The sequence below is a fragment of the Trachypithecus francoisi genome, unplaced genomic scaffold, assembly GCF_009764315.1.
Source record: "Trachypithecus francoisi isolate TF-2019V2 unplaced genomic scaffold, Tfra_2.0 Lachesis_group17, whole genome shotgun sequence".
Taxonomy (NCBI): Eukaryota; Metazoa; Chordata; class Mammalia; order Primates; family Cercopithecidae; genus Trachypithecus; species Trachypithecus francoisi.
The window spans coordinates 4,665,430-4,686,560 of record NW_022681462.1 but is presented as its reverse complement, the minus strand read 5'-3'; the positions used below and the strand labels follow the sequence as shown (position 1 = coordinate 4,686,560).

The following is a 21,131-nucleotide window of genomic DNA, read 5'->3' as shown; positions in this document are numbered from 1 at the left end:
AGAGAAATGGAAATTTTTCTTAATCGAGAAAACGTTAAAGTGAATACTGAAGTTTGGAAAGCATTTTATGTTTCTTCTGCTTAACATAAGTGTTAAATAACAGAAAACAAGGGTCAGAGCCATTTCAACAACGCGCAAATATCAGTATATAGGACAAACTATGTCAAAACATACTGAAAACTTACAGTGAAAATTTTTCTAAGCAGACTTTTACCTGAGACTATCAAAACATTTTCCCCTAATGGAGGCTCTGATTCCCTATTTATCTAAAAAGGTGCTTTTTACCTACCCCCTTAGCCCCCAAAACTGTATTGCTGTTTGGCTGTAATCTGATTTTAATGTGTGTGCAATGTTGGGGGCAGGGGAGGCTTTATAGCCAATGATTAAAGCTGAAGCAGAGACTTTGGACTTTTATCAGAAAATATATGAAATTCCCAGGTGAGGCTGATCAAAAGTGGGGACACCAGGGAACAGATACTAGCATTTTTTCTTTTTCTTTTCTTTTTTTTTTTTTTTTGAGACATAGTCTTGCTCTGTCACCAGGCTGGAGTGCAGTGGCGCAATCTCAGCTCACTGCAACCTCTGCCTCCCGGGTTCAAGCAATCCTCCTGCCTCAGCCTCCCGAGTAGCTGGGACTACAGGCATGCACTACCACGCCCAGCTAATTTTTGTATTTTTAGTAGAGACGGGGTTTCACCATGTTGGCCAGGATGGTCTCAGTCTCTTGATCTCATGATCGGCCCGCCTCAGACTCCCAAAGTGCTGGGATTACACGTGTGAGCCACCGCGCCTGGCCGATCCCAGGATTTTCTACTCCTCTCAGGAATAGCTTAGGATAGTCACTTCATTATAATAGAACTGTAATTTTCTGTAAAAAGAATCCAGCTACAAAACTGGCTGTTTGTTGATGCACTGAATGTCTCTGCAAAAAGAAGGAACACTGGCGGGGCCACATGGAGCCTCCTGTTCTCAACAACGCACCTGTGGGCTGTGCTGACCTGTCATCCGGTTCCTCAAACACATCACCACATCCCAGAGACCAGGACACAGGTTTCTCTAGACCAGTGAAGTGCTCAGTTATATGCACCTGCTTTGTGAAACTGCGCAGGGTCTGAGATGCTGCTCACCGTGCACGACTGAGGACTTTATATAAGTGAATATTGCAGAAAGAGGAGGCAGCCGGATCAGGGAAAAGAGCCCTTTCTTTACTGACACTCACACCGTGACTAACAGCCAGAGTAACTGCAGCACCAGCCCCCACACTCAGACCACAGGCAAGGTGATGACAGTCGAAGGAAATTTTCTATGTGGGCGCAGACGAAGTTCCCATTGACAAGGGATGGCACACAATGCATTCTGTCTACGTGCAGGAGTAGCTGCCTCCCTCCCCAAGCAGAAAGAAGGGAGAGAAACATTTAGCTCCTTGGAGATGGGATGGAAAGGATCCTAGGTTCTTACCCCAACCTTTTAAAGTGTAAATAAAATATCTCCAGGGGTCAGAAAGCCTCATGAGTCTGGGCTTTTATGACCTAGAGTTGTCTCTATGATCTGGGCTTCATGAACCCTTCGGACATGTAAATATCTAGGAAGACAGTGCTCCAGTCTTCCTGGCACCTGGGGGCTTGTGTGTGTGTCCATGTGTGTGAACATGTGTACGTGTATGATGTGCATACATGCACGTATGTGTGTATATGTGTACTGTGTGAATGCATATGTGCATGTGAATATGCTGTGCATGCATATGTGTATTTGTGTCTACATGTATGTGTGTGCATATGCATGTGTGCATGTGTATGTGTACATGCACTTATGTATAAGTATGCATACATGTGCAGTTATATGTGTGCACTTTACATGTATATTGTGTACACATATATGTGCATGTGTATATGCTGTGCATGTATGTGCATATGTATGTGTCTTTCTGTGGGTGTATACACGTATTTGTGCATGTATATGCATGTGTGCATATGTATATGTGTGCCTGTGTGTATGCATGTGCATGCAAATGTATATACACATATGCAGGTATGTATGCATGTGGTACGTGTATATGCATGTTTGTATATGTGTATGTGTAAATGTATTTTTGTGTGTGTAGATGGAATTCTGGAGGATCAGTCTGGTTATTGAATGTTCTAACCTTTGGTCATTGGTCACATCAACAAGTCACCAGCCCCTCTGGCCCCTCTACACAGGGCCAGATCTTAGGCACACGAATAGGGATTATGCTTGATTTCTTCTTTTAACACTTTCTCCAAATTTTTCATAGGTATATTTGGCATGGGCATACATAGTCACTGTAGAAAATTCTTTTTTTTTTCTTTTGATACAGAGTTTCACTTTTTCATCCAGGCTGGAGTGTAGAGGGACAATCTCGGCTCACTGCAACCTCCGCCCCCCGGGTTCATCAAACAAGTCTCCTGCTTCAGCCTCCAAAGTAGCTGGGATTATAGGCTCCCACCATGCCTGGCTAATTTTTTTTTGTATTTTTAGTAGAGACAGAGTTTTGTCATGTTGGCCAGGCTATTCTCAAACTCCTGACCTCAGGTGATCCACCTGCCTCGGCCTCCCAAAGTGCTAGGATGACAGGTGTGAGTCATTGTGCCCAGTCTAGAAAATTGAACAGTAACAAGTAATAATCACTGTTTGCTTACTACATGCCAGGCACAACTGCAGGGCTTTGCACATGTTGTCTCCGTGAATCCTCAGAACATCCTGAAGCAGATCCTACAATTATCCCTATTGTACAGAGGAGGAATGGAGAGCCTGGATTGAAGCCACTTTCCTAAGTTGCACAGCGAATGAGAAGTGGAGCTGAGATGTAAATCCAGGCAGCCTGACTCCAAACTTGACTGCTAAGCACCGTGTTCTAGACTTCCTCATGCTTATATTTAGACAGATCATTCTTTTCACTTTTTCGTTTTTTTTTAAAACTAAAACGGAATCAAACTGTTGTTTGCCCCCTGCTCTTTCTCTTCGCACACGTGACCTTCTCTGATGGCGATGGTTCTCAAGGTTCCCTGCCCCACCACTGTGAAACCGATGACTTCACAGGCATCTGATGTTCTCTGACAGATCGACTCTGGAATTCCAGATTCTAAACCCCAAAGCCTCAGGAACATCAGGTTGTTGTGGATTAAGATTTTTTTAAAAAGTGGGGGCTGTGGAGAGAAGACTGTCTGGGGTAAAAGTGGCTACCAGAAGGTTGCATTAGAGGGTTGTGAGGAACCTGGGTCTCTGAATACAAGTGGATTTGATAAAATGGTGCATCTCAAGGGCCTAAAAATGATAATTTTAAATAATTTAAATAATTTTAAAAGGTTGGTCTCCGTTCAAATGAACAGAGGCTTCCTGTCCTTCAGTGCAGTTCAATAAACATGGATGGAGCAAGTCTACTCCACAGCAGCTCCTGAAAGATGAGAGAAAAAACATGTGGTCCCTGCTCCGGGGAACCAACAGTCTTCACTGCAGTTAACTGAAGGAGAGAGCCACACTGGTAACCTTGGAACTGTAAAATCTAGATACTGCCATGTAACAGACACGCAGGAGGCTCTGTCAGAGCCCAGAGGACAGACATCCGACCCCTGTGGGCAGGCTCTTAGAAGCCAGAGCCGTCCGAAAGGGTGAACAAGAATTGGCAAGCAATGATGGAAGGAAGGGTGTTCCAGGGCAGCCGCAACAGTACGGGCAAAGGCCCCGGGGCCTGGAGAGGTGAACGGAGTAATGCCACTAACATCTGCTGTTCATGTAAAGCATAAAATTCCCTGAATATAGATGAGAAAAATCTGCCTTCACACACTCTGCATCTACTAACCATGAGCAATTTTTAAGTCAATCCTAAATTCCATCAAAAAGAAAAAAAAAATGTTATTTAAACATAGAGTAGCTGTTTACGGTTCTAAGAGTGTCTATAGAAGAAGATGGACTTCAAAAGTGAAGCACAGGAGGGTGGATCACCTGAGGTCAGGAGTTCAAGACCAGCCTGGCCAACATGGAGAACCCTCATCTCTACTAAAAATACAAAAAAATTAGCTGGATGTGGTGGTGCACGCCTGTAATCCCAGGAGAATAGCTGGAACCCGGGAGGCGGAGGTTGCAGTGAGCCGAGATCGCACCATTGTACTCCAGCCTGGGTGAGAAGAGTGAAAATTCATCTCAAAAAAACAAAAGAAAAATGGAAATCCATAGTTAGGTATAACAAAGAGAATAAGATATTAGGATCAATATAGCCTTTTACAATCTAACTTTTAGACTGTCAGATAGATCCATCTGGGGCCTCAAGTAATCTGGATGAATTATCTAATCTGCCTGAACTCAGGTGAATTCAAGCTTCTGCTTTACCTGAAATAAAATCTCCTTGGGATGCTAGATCTGTCCTAGAACATTAATAACTCTGGAAGGATGGGGACCCGCTGCTATATGGCTCTAGTGTCTGTAAGCGATGTAATTTACTGGAAATAGCAATGTGAGTGTGGCCACCAGATGAGCCACACTGAAGTGTTCAAAGGTATTCTTGGTTTTAGTTCTTGATCCTGAAAAATCTGCCCCAGAACTAAGAGGAGCACCATGTTTCACCATTCACAGACCTCATCTCATGCTCTTTTCAAAGTTCTTTCATATTTCTGACCAAACATTTCCCCATCTGGGAAAATGGAGGAAAACCCCATTCCTCCCAAACCCATATATCTCTTTCCTCCAACACTATACATGTGGTCCGGGGACTTGCCTTCGCGACGGGGCAAAGCTGCAATGCCACAGAACCCAGGGAGGCACTGGAACCAAGATGCAAAAAAATTCCGTGTGTACGGAAAAAAGAAGACGGGCATCCACTTGGTAGAGCCACCTCTGACCTGCATAATGGGAACTCGGAGGTACCCCTTGAATCGCTAACTCCTGACCCTGTTATTCCACGGCTGGTCCTACAACAGGTCATCCCAACCCCACCCTCCCCTACCATCACTGTCCCCAGGCGCAGACGTGAGTGGCCATGTCTTCCAGCTGAAAAGCCTTCCCAAATCAGTTTCAGTATTGCTTCCTAGAACTCTCTGAAACGATATACAGCCCAGAATAATTCAGACAGATGTTATTCAAGGATTCCAGGTGGGGAGAAGAAAACAGAACAGAAATGACTCAGGTCAGGGTAATATGCTTATTCTGAGAAGGCACTAGGTGGCTGTTCCCACCACTCTGGTAGGGGGGTGGTACATATCGAAGTAAGGTCGCTAGGGTAAATTTGATTTTATGTGTCTATATGTATGTCAATCCAATTACTTTATTGATGTTTATGTTCAGATTTTGCTTGTTTTCATAAATGGTGGCAGCAGGAAGGTAGACAAAGAGGAAGTAACCTAACTGGGCTCCTCACTGCCATCCCACAAAGAGCGCCTGGCATCCCTGCTTACAACCAAGGCTGGTGGCGGGAGTGGGGCTGGGATGCTCTGAACTGCCCTTAATTAGTTAAGTGGATCACTACGGAGATACTCCCCAGCAGTCAAACTGAGGAACAATGACTTACAAAACCCTGTTATACAAAAGTCTGTAATATCTTGCTTGCATGTATCTCCTTTATATTATGTTGAGCGCTGAGGTCTGTGCTTAGGTATGGAGGGGAAAAGGGGCAGGAGGATATGTTTTTGGGTGATCCTGAATGACTTCTAGGAGGCTTCCCCATAAATTCAGTCCATCTTGGGTTTTCCGGGCACAGAATGATGAGACCCAGGTGAAAAGGTGTTTTACAAATGTGGTCCAGGAGGCTGGCCCCTACCTTTCCCTGCTGGCTTCTAGGTTGAGCTCAGTTGAAGAAAGATGTACCTGACTCCAAAATGAGGAGAGACATAATGAGTATCCTGATTTAACAATCCTTATTACAGCCAGAGAAACAATTTTGGAAAGCTGGTTCGCTACTAAAAGACAGCAAGGAACAGAATAATGATTTTGTCCTAAAAAAGATTTTCCTGCAAGCGTTCCTCTTTTGTACCCTTTCACACACAGCCTCCTCCTCCGAAGGGTGGAGTCGAGCATGGACACCAAATGGGAGTGGTTTCCTACTCTGGCATGCATCCAGCTGCTGCACAGTGACCTCCTGCTCAAGAAAAAACTGCTGAAGCTCAAGAAGGCAGGCTCAGATGCTGGATTTGGTTTACACACATCCTATTTTCTTCAAAGCAACATTTCAGAAAAAGTAAATAAAAACGAGCTGTTCTATTTCTGGTTCTTCTCTAAACAGTGAAATTCAAGTTCCTGCTCTGACTGTCCTCATGCCAGCCATTTAACTTACCTGCGCCTCGGTGGCCTGTATGGAAAATGTAATAGGACAGTGCTTCCCTCCAGTGACTGCTGTCAAAGCAGATGAGCAAACTCGTGTGTGTAACGATGACTGTCGAACACAGGGTTCCCCACTCCCAAATGATCCTTGGACCTGACGATATTTTTACCTTGCCTCAATCGTTATGGAAAAATGATAAAGAGGCTGGGCGCGGTGGCTCACGCCTGTAATCCCAGCACTTTCAGAGGCCAAGGCAGGCAGATCACTTCAGGTCAGGAGTTTGAGGCCAGCCTGGCCAACATAGCGAAACCCTGACTCTACTAAAAATACAAAAAAAAAAAAAAAAAAAAAAAAAATTAGCCGGGCATGGTGGCACATGCCTGTAATCCCAGTTACTTGGGAGGCTGAGGCAGGAGAATTGCTCAAACCTGGGAGGCGGAGGTTGCAATGAGCCAATATCATATCACTGCACTCCAGCCTGAGCGACAGAGTGAGACTCCATCTAAAAAAAAAGGAAAGAAAAGAAGAAGGAAGGAAGGAAGGAAGGGGAGAGAGAGAGAGAGAGAAGAGAGAGAGAGAGAGAGAGAAAAGAGAGAGAGAAAAGAAAAATGATAAAGGGATAGCCAAGGATGGCAATGTTATGGGATTGAAAAGTGTGGGTGAGAAAATCCTGCAGTTGACCCTGACCCCGCCTGGCATACACAAGAAGCACTATTAAAAGTTGGTCAAGTAAGTAGGCAGTTTATTCTCCTTCATAGGCATGAATGAGCTCTGGGCGTTCAGTCTGTTTATCTGAAAAAAGTCAGATGTCCGCGCCTAAGCGAGTCAGCCGGTTCCCAGAACTTAAGTGGACAGTCCGTGTCCATCCTTGTCCTTGTTTCTCCCTATACCCAGCTGCCTCTAGCAACCAGCCTTCCTTATCTTATGCCACTCATGGCAGACAGCAGATTGTGGAGAGCACACAGAGAGATAAGGCGATTCAGGCAGAGCGGGCAGTCGGCCTGTGGTGTGGCCCTCGTAAAACCTCTGGGTGGAGGGTGCGCCGGCTGAGCCCAGAAAGCCTGGTTCTTACGGACTCTCTGGAAGCAGGGCCTGAGAAACCCCTGATTCTCCAGGTGAGGGAGCCTCTCCAGGGCTCATCAGAGAAAGAGAAGCACTGAGCCAACAGGAAGGGGTCGGCAGGTCTGTTTGGTGCCAGGCAAGCTCCAGGACTCAGCAAAGGCCTCTTTGCTTTCTGAGCCTCTGGTTTTTATCTGGAAAACGTACACCACGTTGTACCAGATGATCACTGCAGTTCTTTCCCTCCACCTCAAAACCAATGTATTAACCAGAATTGGGAGTGTGTCTCCAATCTGAAGAATAAACTCCTGGTTCTACTGAAAACCAGGTGATCCTTACTTTTTAGAGGATCCTGACATAGGAGACAAACAACAGGATCCCTTAAGAACTGCGGGAGCTGAGCCTCCATTCTGCAAGCCAAGCCTCTTTAGAAAAAAAACAAAAGACCACACGAAGTAGCACATGTCACACTCATCATGGCAAAACAGCCCCACACATCCCGTAAAAATCTCAGAATCCATGGGGTACACAGAGGCTATTTGATTTGGATTGAAATATCAGACACAAAAGGTCATCAGGGTACTTTGCTCTCAGAAATGGCAAAAGCTTTCAAAAGCACACTGTGCAGCCTCAAGCAACTGCCAAGACATTCTGAGTGTCTGGCTTCTAGAGCTGAAGTATTTCACTTCCTCCACTTTATGTTAGCTCTCAAGAGAACACTGGGATATGTTGGGGTTTTAATTGCTAGAATGTACCTTGTCTGAAAAAACCAAGTACTTCATTCAAGAAGAAAACACCTTGAGGCTGGCATTTACCCAGCTGGGTGTGCAAGAGTTTGAGTGAACTGGTCACAGCGCGAAATAAATCAATAGCAGTACTTTCCATTTTTATGAAACTCTAACAAGCATTCTCTCCTCTTGATTCTCATCCTGCGTATCAGTATCTCCCTTTCACAGATGAAGAAACTGAGTCATGGGGTTTATGCAACTTGCCAAGGTCACTTGGTCACAGTGACCATATCAGGGTGTCAAAGCTTCCTGCTATGGGTCACGTGCTGCCCTCGTTACACCATTTAAAAGCGCCCTGGCCCATACGGCGATGGTCACTCACACACTGTGATTTAAAATCCGGTCATAGGGTGCTGCTGGCATACCCATGGCGCAGGCTCAATGTTTTTATAGGTGTCTCATATAAACAGGCTGCAATAGATGCAAGAGCTGCCAAAGTCTGAGCTGTTAGAAAACAGACATCGCCTCAGGGAAGCACATCCGAATGATACCACCCAAAGAAGTACCAAACGGGCAACGAAATGCCATTGCTTCGTAGAGATAGGTGCTTAGACACATGGCACGAGGAAACACAAGGAGATTTTGTACGAAGAGGTTAGATAGCTGACCACTTTGGACAGCTAACTCATGCAAACACAGCACAGCTTCCCAGAAACTGGGAGCCCAAGAAGTAACTATTCCTTTTAAAATTTAAGTATGGTGTGTCCTGCACTAGGAACCTCCACTGTTGCCTGGGTCTTTGCCAGGTAGGGGCCAATCCAGGTCTCTCTCTCTTTTTTTTTTTTTTTTTGAGATGGAGTCTCACTTTGACGCCCAGGCTGGAGTGCAGTGGCCGGATCTCAGCTCACTGCAAGCTCTGCCTCCCGGGTTCACGCCATTCTCCTGCCTCAGCCTCCCGAGTAGCTGGGACTACAGGCGCCCGCCACCTCGCCCGGCTAGTTTTTTGTATTTTTTGGTAGAGACGGGGTTTCACCATGTTAGCCAGGATGGTCTCGATCTCCTGACCTCGTGATCCGCCCATCTCGGCCTCCCAAAGTGCTGGGATTACAAGCTTGAGCCACCGCGCCCGGCCATAATCCAGGTCTCTTTTTTTTTTTTTTTTTTTTTTTTTTTGACACGGAGTCTCGCTCTGTCACCCAGGCTGGAGTGCAGTGGCCGGATCTCAGCTCACTGCAAGCCCCGCCTCCTGGGTTTACGCCATTCTCCTGCCTCAGCCTCCCGAGTAGCTGGGACTACAGGCGCCCGCCACGTCGCCCGGCTAATTTTTTTTTGTATTTTTTAGTAGAGACGGGGTTTCACCATGTTAGCCAGGATGGTCTCGATCTCCTGACCTCGTGATCCGCCCGTCTCGGCCTCCCAAAGTGCTGGGATTACAGGCTTGAGCCACCGCGCCCGGCCATAATCCAGGTCTCTTAAGCGGGCCAGCAGCAACGTTCTCGTGCTGAGAATGCTACTAGATCAGGCATGGCGAGAGGAGAGAAACCTATTGCACCGTTGGAAGACTAACCAACAACCCCCACCGAGGGACTGTGTATATAGCACACAGCACAAACCCAAACAGATGCGGAGCTCACTGGAGTGCACCACCTTGCTGCCCAAGAAATCCCCATTTTTTCACAGAGCACCAGGAACATGACTCCCTGAACTGGTACAGCAATAGCAGCAGGCCCCGGCTGAGGAGCAGCCAACAATTACCAGGGCAGGTGCAGCATGGCAACTGCCAGGTGAGTGCTTAGAGCAGGTTTCTACAGAAATCAGGGGACGAGGATGACGAATGACCTGCCCAGGGCGGGAAGGGAGATACAGGTGGCTCAGGGTGCGGTGAGTTTCCTGAGACTCTCTTCGAGGGGCTCCTATCTGTTGTCTGGCAGTCAGGGGCCAGCAGTTCTTCTCTCATTCTCTCCATGGAATGGAGAGATGCAGGGGACTCAGCGGGGATCACAGGCCCAGGCAGAGCCCAGCTTGGTCATGAGAATCACACACACACGGGGACAAGAGCAATGATGCCAGCAGCTGGAGCCTTGCCAGGAAGCACCCCAGGAATAACTGGAGAGCAAGTTAAGGACTTGGGGCCCTGTGAGCTGAGAATCAGCATGCTGGGGGGTAAATGACAGCAAACGAAGGCAAAAAGAGCATGGGTTTGCAGGTTTGAGAGAATGGAAAATCCAGGAAGGAGACGTAAAATGCAGGATAGGGGCCTATTTTCATCAAGGTCACCTTGAGCTCCAAATCCAGGGCTCCTGTGTTTCCCCTGGACAGAGTCTCCAAAAGTGGTGCCTTTTCAGATCAAATGAAAAAAGATTGTATTTTGCTTGAGAGATCATAAAACCTCAACAAAATTGCCATGCAAATTGGCTGTGAATGAATTTCTCTCTCCCACAATGCTACGAAGGGGAAAGGGGGGAGGCCATAAAAGGAAAATTCTCTCTGACCATTAAGGAGGCCTTGGAGAGGTCACATAAAAACTTCCATCTGCTTTTGGTCATTAGATGAGCTGAGATGACAGAGCTGCGCAGCGATCGTTCTCAGCAAGGTTCCACTTGACACATCCGCCCCTACCCTACCACACACCCCACAACTTGGGGTTTAAAGTTTTCCTCATATTTGTTATTAGATCTTGATTTCCAGGGAATTAGGCATCTTTTGCAGTAACTGATGATACCGTATGCCATGTCTTTCGTAGACAACACAAAGGGAATTGTTGACGTGGCAAACTACGATCTATTTTTATTTTATTTTTATTTATTTATTTATTTATTTATTTTTTGAGACGGAGTCTCGCTTTGTCACCCAGGCTGGAGTGCAGTGGTGCAATCTCAGCCCACCGCAACCTCTCCCTCCTGGGTTCAAGTGATCCTCCTGCCTCAGCCTCCCAAGTGGCTTGGATTACAGCTGTCATCTCACCTGGCTAATTTTTGTGTTTTTAGTAGAGAAGGGATTTCACCATGTTGCCCAGGCTGGTCTCGAACTCCTGACCTCAGGTGATCCACCTGCCTCAGCCTCCCAAAGTGCTAGGATTACAAGCATGAGCCACAGTGCCTGGCCCAAACATAAGATTTGGTAGATCAATGTAGCAGACAGACTGGCTTCCCCTTGTCCTCACTCCAACCCACCTCCTCAAAAATCCTCTCTACCTACAAGATAATGTTTCCTCCCATCCCTTACTGTCAAAACTCTGTCAACAGGCAGTGATCAGCACTGTTTGCCCCGTGACCTATATGGACCTATGATGCTGTCCGCTTCTAAAAGGTCTTTACCCTCCATGATGGAATAATGGAAAATTGAAGCCATCAGGTTCTGAGATTGAAAAAATAATGGACAGATGTTTCTATGTAACACTAAAGACAGATCTGACTTCTACTGATGGGGACTATTTGTGAAAATACTCCAAAAGGACTCCAGTCCATGTTGGAGAATCATGACTAGCCGCTGGGTTGGATGAAGCTAGAAACCATCATTCTGAGCAAACTATCACAAGGACAGAAAACCAAACACCGCATGTTCTCACTCATAGGCAGGAACTGAACAATGAGAACACTTGGACACGGGGTAGGGAACATCACACACCCGGGCCTGTCATGGGGTGGGGGGAGGAGGGAGGGTTAGCATTAGGAGATATACCTAATGTAAATGACGAGTTAATGGGTGCAGCATACCAACATGACACACATATACACATGTAACAAACCTGCACATTGTGCACGTGTACCCTAGAACTTACAGTATAATAAAAATAAAATAAAATAAAAAGAAATGGAGTTAACCTGTCTGAATTAAGGAGAAAACAAATGTTTGCATTTGTATGCCAAAAATACAGACATTCATAGAAATTAATAAAAAATGGAGGCATTCTCATTTCTTGGTGGTCTCGAAGTTTCTTCTACCACCTGTCATGTTACTGCATTAGTTTGATGACTAATAATTCTATTCGCATTAGGATATTTGGGATGCCTCAATGCATGCAACAAAGACCAAAGAGCTATGCTGGCTGCCTCATGATGTCCCTGGGAAGTCTACTGATAGGTTTTTTTTTTTTTTTTTTTTTTTTTGCTTTCAAGGTATTTTTTTGTGTGTGGTCTCTATTGACTCTGAGAAGGTTTTTTCTTTTGTCATCTTGCCTTTTCCTTTCCTACTGGAGGACAGCAGGTGGTGGGTGTTCCTGGGCTATGCACTATCACTTAGGAGTGAGAAAGTAGAAGGATGATCAGAGGTCCATGATCAAGAGTGGTGCTTTTCAAATGTGCCCTTGCCTGAAGGGTGATTAACATTTCTTATGAGTTTTATCCATTTCATTTGCCTTCCTCTGTTCTCTAGCAGATTTGAAAAAATTTTAAGAGCATTCCCCTGGAGAACTGCAACAAGATGAGGATGCCCACTCTCACCACTTCTATTCAACGCAGTACTGGAAGTGCTAGTCAGAGCAATCAGGCAACAGAAAGAAAGTAAAGGCATCCAAATAGGAAACGAAGAAGTCAGACTCTGTTTGCTGTTGATGTGATTCTACAGCTAGGAAACCCCAAAAAACTTCACCAAAAGTCTCCCAGAACTGACAAATGACTTCAATAAAGTTTCAGGATACAAAATCAATGTGCAAAAATTAGTAGCATTTCTATGTTATTTCACACCAATAATGTCCACACTGAGAGCCACATCAAGAACACAGTTCAAAAGCTCTGGGATCAGGCGAATGAATCACTTGAGGTCAGGAGTTCAAGACCAGCCTGGTCAACATGGCAAAACCTTGTCTCTACTAAAAATACAAAAATTAGCCAGGCATGGTGGTGCGTGCCTGTAGTCCCCAGCTACTTGGGAGGCTGAGACAAGGAGAATCATTTGAACCTGGGAGGCAAAGGTTGCAGTGAGCTGAGATTATGCCACTGTAATCCAGCCTGGGCAACAGAATAAGACTCTGTCTCACAAACAAACAAAAAAATCAGTTCCATTTGCAGCCAGTTGCAGTAGCCATTAAAATATAAAATACATAGGAATACAGTTAACTAAAGAGGTGAAAGATCTCTACAATGAGAACTATAAAACACTGCTGAAAGAAATCATAGATGACAGAAACAAATGGAGAAACATTCCATGCTCATGGATTGGAAGAATCAATATTATTAAAATGCCCATACTGCCCAAAGCAATCTACAGATTCAATGCTATTCCTATCAAACAACCAATGTCATTTCTCACAGAACTAGAAAAACCTCTTCTAAAATTCACAGGGAACCAAAAAAGAGCTTGAATAGCCAAAGCAATCCTAAGCAGAAAGAACAAAGTTGGAGACATCATATTACCCAACTATACCATAAGGCTACAGTAACCAAAACAGCATGATATTGGTACATAGACCAATGGAACAGAATAGAGAACTCAGAAATAAAGCCACACACCTACAGCCATCTGACCATAAACAAAGTTGACAAAAATAAGCAATGGGGAAAGGACTCTCTCTTCAGTAAATGGGGCTAGGTTAGCTAGCCATATGCAGAAGAATGAAACTGGATCCCTACCTTTCACCATATACAAAAATTAACTCAAGATGAATTAAGGATTTAAATGTAAGACTTCAATCATAAGAATTCTAGAGAAAAGCCTAGGAAACATCACTCTGGACACTGACCTTGGAAAAGAAAGTCCTCAAAAGCAATTGCAACAAAAACAAAAATTAACAATTGGGACCTAATTAAACTAAAGAGCTTCTACACAGAAAAAGAACCTATCAACAAAGTAAACAGACAATCTACATAAATGGGAGAACATATTTGCAAACTATTCATTCAACAAAGGTCTAATATCCAGAATCTATAAGGAACTTAAACAACTGAACAAGCAAAAAAACAAAAACCATATTAAAAAATAGGCGAAAGACATGAACAGACACTTCTCAAAAGAAGACATATAAACATGAAAAAATGCTCCATATCAGTAATCATTAGATAAATGCAAATCAAAACCACAATGAGGTACCATCTCACACCAGCCAAAATGGCTATTACTAAAAAGTCAAAAAAACACATGCTGGAGAGGCTGTGGAGACAAGAGAACACTTATGCACTGTTGGTTGGAATGTAAATTAATTCAGCCACTATGGAATGCAGTTTGGAGATTTCTCAAAGAACTTAATACAGAGCTACTAATTTGACCCAGCCATCCCACTACTGATAGTAGTATCTGTCCAAAAGAAAACAAATCATTTTACCAAAAAGATATATGCATTCACATGTTCATCACAGCACTATTCGCAATAGCCATTGTGATTCCATGTCCATGTCTACTGGACACGGAATCAATCTAGATGCCCATCAATAGTAAACTGGATAAAGAAAATGTGTTACATATATACTAGGGAATACTATGCAGCCATAAAAAGAATAAAGCCATGACCTTTACAGCAACATGGATGCAGCTGGAGGTCATTATCCTAATTAATGCAGAACTAGAAAACCAAATACTGTATGTTCTTGCTTATAAGTGGTAGCTACACATTGGGTACTTGTGGACATAAAGATGGCAACTAGATACTGAAGACTGCTAGAGGGAGCAGGGAGCCAGGGGATAAGGACTGAAAAGCTAACTGTTGGGTACTACACTCAGTACCTGGGTGATAGGATCATTCATACCCCACCCCTCAGTATCATGCAATATACCCAGGTAACAAACCTGCACATGTATCCCCTGAATCTACAAGTTGAAAAAAAATTCAAAGAATACAGCAAATGTACTTCTCAGCTATGTCTCATGCAATGTACGAAGTGTTTACGTAACTACTGTACATTCAGAGAACTGAATTTAGAACCTGTCTGATTGTAAAGCTGATGGATTCTAAAAGCAACAAAGCTTCTTAGAACTGCTGGAGGCAGCCTACCATCTGACTGGATTGAGAAAGACCTAGAAGACCATCTCCTCAGGGTTTTCCTGCAAACATATCACTGGAGGGGTGTGTCTCCCAATACCATTTCCAGAAAATCTTTCAGGTTTACTGCAAGGGCGATCATATCCACTTGATTGTCATAGACAATCTCTATTTCAAATATTTCCTTTGCGTCTTCACGTACCATCGAAACACTCCAAAAACAAGTATAATTATTATGTAGCCAATAAAATTTAATTTAAATTTTTATTGTCAAGGAAAAATGCTTATGTTCAGGTTAAGACAAACAACCAAAATAGAAAACTATAAACGGTATTACCTTAAACATGTAAAAATGCATAAAAAAAGCTTTAAAAGCTGGAAAACATCTTGTGTTAGTTAAGAAATGCAGACAAGGCACCCTTATATACTGTAGATGGGGCGGTTAACAGGCATAGCTTTTTTAGTCCCCAATTTGGCAGCATCTATCAATATTTCAAACAGATGTGCCTTTACCCAGGAATTCTAATAATCCTTGACCTAGAAAATCTTGAAATGTACACAAAGATATACAAATAAGGAAGTTAATACAAAAACTGTAATAGTGAAAAAGTGGGAACAAAATTCAATAGATTGTTTATTAATAGGGATGGGTTAAATAATGTCCTATTTGTACTTCTGAATAATACTCTGTAGCCTTTAAAAATAAAGAAGGTATGTCATAAAAAATCCATGCCACATTAAGTTGCTAAATAATATACATACAATGAGTTGTTTTTATTTTTTTATTTTACTTTTTTGAGACAGAGTCTCGCTCTGTCGCCAGGCTGGAATGCAGTGGCAGGATCTCGGCCCACTGCAACCTCCGACTCCCTGGTTCAAGCAATTCTCCTGCCTCAGACTCCTTAGTAGCTAGGATTACAGGCATGTGCCACCATGCCCAGCTGATTTTTGTATTTTTAGTAGAGACAGGGTTTCACCGTGTTGGCCAGGATGGTCTCGAACTCCTGACCTCATGATCCGCCCGCCTCGGCCTCCCAAAGTTCCGGGATTACAGGCATGAGTCACCACAGCCAGCCTTAGTTTTTAAAAGTGTACGTGTGTGTATACGTAAATGCACCAAAAATGACTAGCAGAACGTGCCCCATGGTTATCAGTCATTACCTCCTGAGAAGGGTGGAGAGTTATGGGATGCTTTTGGCTACAACAGAAAACCTAATTCACCTTGCTTCATCTGGTAATGGTTTCATGATCTCACAAGTGTTTGAAAACAGACTCTTCTTTGTGTAATTCAGAAGGTCAAGGGCACCACGGAGACCCCCCCCCACTGCCCCCTGCCCCCTGCCCTTCTTCACCTTTGCATTCTTCTACAGGTCAGCTGAGACCTGGCCCAGCCCCTCTGATGGCTGATGGCTGCCCAGTTTGCAGGCATTACGGCCTCATATCACAGTAACCAGTGGAAGGAAAGAGCTGTTTCCTTCCTTGCCTCTTTTAAGACCAGGGAAGCTTTCCCAGAAGCCTCCCAGTAGCCCACCCTCACATTTTATTGGCTAGAACAGGGTGCACATGCTCACCCTGAGCCAGTCACTGGCAAGGACAGCAGCCCCACCCTCACTTGCATGGCCAATGAGATAAACCTCCTGAGACAAGTGTGGGTTGGCAGTCTACTGTACAAAATCCACTTTCTGCTAGGCAAATAAAAGCTGAGGGGATGATTACTGGGTAGGCCACAGGGACGAAGGGGATTTTTTTCTTTCTATTAAAAATGGTTCTGTAATATTTGAAAATTTTTACAAGATTATATCCATGTGCTTTTTAAGATAGACTATTATAAAAATATTCTAACAGATAGAAAAAACACTGAATAGAAAATACATCTTGAAATTGTGGGGTTTTTTCCTTCTTTTCCATCTTTTCCAAAAACTATGTACTCTTATAAACAGAAAAACAATAAGTTTTTCAGATGACCTCGAGCTCTGAATATTTTACTCAAATATTCAAGGAACTCAAATATCCTTCATAAAACTGCGCATGTCATCTTTGGCTCAGAAGAGGCTAGAAGAATCACATCACTAGGTTCTGTCACCTTGTCACCTGTCTGCCTTTAGATGGGCCTGTGTTTTCTGGACGCCTGGATGATTTTCAGTGGTCTGGGAACATTATCTGTCATGGCCTTCAGCAAAGCAGCAAAGTCCACAAATTGGGTCCTGGGGCCAAACCTCTCAGCTTCAGCCTCCATCACTGCTCCCATCTCTGTCCTGGTACTCCCACACCTGATGCCTTCCTCTCCCTCTCTCCTCTCCATCCTCACCCAGGCCTGCCTTGGCTCCAGGGGTTCCTCTACGTTTCCTTCCCCCAAAACATCAAACTGCCATTGCCATTCTCTTAGAGCTTGGTTTTCAAGATTTACTTTTAGGGAGTGTGGAAGGCAAATGGTAGCAGAGAAATCGCCTTTGCAAATAATAAATGGAATCCCAAAATATATTTTAAAAAATCAGAGTGATGTTGGTTGAAGTGTTTTCAGGGCCACCCAGGTGACCCCTCCTAATATCAGGGTGAGGGACACCATTGCCTTGCAATAGCCACCTCTCCGAGACGGCAGGAGGCAGCAATCATCTCAGGGTGCGAAGCATAAAAGGCACCCCAGGTGAATTTCAACACACCCGGCACTAGTTTCAAGTAACTCGTACTATGGTCGAAAGATGGACCGATGGCTTTGATCCTAGAAAGTGACCCATGGAACAGACTAGTGCTCCTCAAAGGGGACAGCTGTTTGTCCTCTCCACTACATTTTTAAAGAGCGCTTGATTGCCGCTAGCAGTCTTGATCAACAGAACCTACAGCTTAAGTACCAGGAACAGCTTCAGATGAAAATATCCTAGGAAGGGCTATCAACAAAGCAAACCAGAAGCCAGGGACTGCAGGAGAGGGTGGAGATAAGCATGCTCCCAATAACTCCATTTTGCCTCTGATTAGCTTCCACAGCTGCCTGCCCTCCGGCCCTGGCCCGGTTCTCCACAGCCGGCCTTGGGTTTGCTGGTTAACCAAATTGAATCTCTAATTGGTGAACTACATGGAACATATTTGAGTAACCTCCTCGTCCTCCTTGCTTTCCAGCCTCCTCTCTCCTGTCAACAGTAATAAAAGCAATCACTTTTGTTAGGCCTCACACACATCCTTGACTGGTAATCCTACAAACTTGGCAAGGTTAGCATCATTTGCACTGTTTTTCTGACAAGGACTCTGAGTCTCAGGGAGGTTAAAAATTGCCATAGCTGAGCTGGGAGGCTACCCCAGGTCTGTCTGACTTCAAAATCTGCATTTTATTTCTTGCCAAGTCACAAGGCTCTCCATTTAAATATGACTACAGGTCAAGGTCAGCAATGTGGAAGCCTTACCAGCAACTCTCCTTTCCTGGGCCCCTTTCTGGCCACCACCCCGGAGAAGGGCATCCCAGAACCTCATTTTCACTTTACACTCCCTCTCTCTCTCCCCCGCACCTCATCTTGTTAGCTCCTCAAGGGCAGGTACACCTCATCTTCTTATTTTTGTATCATCTGGGCTCTCTATGTGGTATATGCTCAGTAAATATGCTGAACTGGATTCAGTGCATCCCAGAAACTTGCAGCGTACAGCATCTAGCAGCTGTGAGAAATGCAGCTCAGGTCCTCTCCCAGGCATCCTGAGTTAGAATCTGCATTAGCCAAGGGCCCCAGGTGATTCCAGGGCACTGTGATATCCAGCATCCTCCATCTCCTTATACACAGATTTTTTCATACCAGTGTAGAGGATCAACACTCTCCTTTCTATTCTGAACCATCAAATGGAACCACCCATTGTTTTAAGACTTACAAAAGTTTAAGTGGTCTCTGGGGGAACTTTACCTAAGAAATGACTTTGTGTAAAATGCCAAGGGGTCCTCACTCTCAGTTAATTCAAGTGAAAAGCAGTAGTGCCTTAAAGACTACATTAAAAATTCCCCCTTTAAACATACGCTCACATTTAATACATGTTTATTTAGTGCCCTGAGATACTATTAATCATCAACACCTTGAGATTTAAAATAGAATTACTCATAGTTAAGTACCCCATTAGCATTCAGAAATTTCTAACCTTTGGATAGTGATCACCAACAATTCAGCTCCTTTCCCACACCTATTTACTGAGCATCTATTCTGAACAAGGCCCCATCGGGATGAGATGCTGTGGGGAATATGAAATGTGACAGTCCCTGACCTCACATCTTTGCTACAAATAGAACGAGGATCAGGAACATGCTAATCAGACATTTCTGTAAGCAAATAATGCACCAAGTACCACATCCACTATTTAAATGTGAAACTCAATTAGATGCTTGCTATGATGCAGCCAATTAAACCATTGGCATAAAGCAGCCAAGAATACTGAGTCACTGGGCTATTTTCAACACCTCGAAATCTGACCTCTCTTGGGAAAGGGTTGCACCGTGCATGGAATCAGCATGGGACAGTGTTGTGATCACATTGGGAGAACTGACGATTCATGTAAAGAACAAAACACATGCTTGTTTTAAAAATTAAGAAAGAAGACTTAGCCCTTTGGGTTCTTAAGGTTCAAAAGCAAGACTCTGAAAACATGAACATGTAAAGATGGTTATATTAAAAAGTATATGCATGTCTTATTATTTTAATTTGAAGAAATTAACTTTCAGTCTTTAACCTAGTAAGCTGCAGTGTTGAGTGAGCTATAAAGATTACCAAGAGTTAAGAAAGATTGCTCAAAAAAAATAAGGTGAATTCAACTTAAACATGGCACACGTCAGGTGATACGTTGTTATCTTTGACAATTTTCATCATTTGCATTATTAAACAGCCAGAAATTTTTAAAAGGGTCCAAACTGTTCTAAGAGAACCAAATGAGCTTAAAAACAATTGTTGTTTTCTATATGAAGATCAATTCTTCAGTCACCATCCGAACACTCCCTTATCAGACCACTAATTAGTAAAGCCTCTCTTGGTTCTTTTAGGCGTGTTTAACTCTTCGGGAGGTAACGTTTTATTAATAACATATTTCCTCTAGAATGTATTTCCTTCTTTCACCTCCACAAGAGCCCCTCTGGGAAGCAGTGAGAATAAAACCGATTCTACATTTACGCACAGTGGGGCAGACCAGCAAATAAATAGAGGCATCGATTTCCAAGAAGCAAACGACTAAAAGCAGCGCATTTACAATTCTTCTAAGCCACACTCCACATCTCTCTGTGAGATGGAAGATAATTACTGAATGTCTTTATGTTGCACACTTTATTTTTAACGAAATCTTTAAGTAGACTGCTGAGAGACACCAATACCTCTACTGGTCCTGGTTTAGCGCTGTAATGAAACACTGAATTTTTGCTTTTGTAAAATAGTGGCGCAGGTCAGGATAACTCTTTTAAACATTACACTATTTATTTGGGGGTTATTTTTGGCAAACTTTTTCCTTTAAGGACATCTTAGTGGCAGAAAGATGGAGCTAGTGTGTGCGCTTGAATGTGAACAGTGCCTTCCAAGGAGGGCAGCTCTGTGTTTAATGCAAGCCATAATTAGTTGGTCAATTCACTGATGGGCACCAAGTTATACTGAGAGACACAGAGGTGCTAGCAGAGATTTCTTGCTGGGAACTACTTTAGAACTAATTACCTGGGAAGTCCAAACAGGAAAAACCTTTCTATTAAGGAAAATAAGGTTTGGGTTCTAAAGGATCAAGACGGTTTAGCTCGCCTCTGCTGATTAAGTTAATTTAATAAGTGCTCAATGTTTTACCTGTGAGAAAACAGGCTAACTACTTTAATGGAGTTGGGGTGGATGCCAAAGCAACGGGTAAAGACTAAACTCCTCTCCCGGACCCTCCTGAACACCTGTTGAACTCCAGGGCTTCTAACTTTCCGTACGAACGCCTCCCGGATACAACCTCGGGAGGGTTTAGCCTTCGTGGACGTGCATGTGTATATTCAAGGTTTCCATCTTGCTTAATCAACAAAACTAGTTACTAATTATTTATGAATCACAGGGCTGAAACAAACTTTCTTACCTTGAGCAATTAAGGAGTGGCAAGCAGAGGAACGGGACTGGTTTTGAATTTAGCCCCGTGGTGCCTGTCCTTTCCCTGGTTACCGACTTGCCCAGCTCTTTAGAAAGGTCAAAGG

At 43.9% G+C, this 21,131-nt stretch overlaps 1 protein-coding gene across 1 annotated transcript in view; it reads right to left on the bottom strand.

The window, feature by feature from the left end:
* NPAS2 (neuronal PAS domain protein 2) overlaps positions 1-21,131 on the bottom strand; it is a 179,177-nt gene that overhangs the window by 157,072 nt on the left and 974 nt on the right. The gene's annotated exons all lie outside the window — the stretch shown is intronic.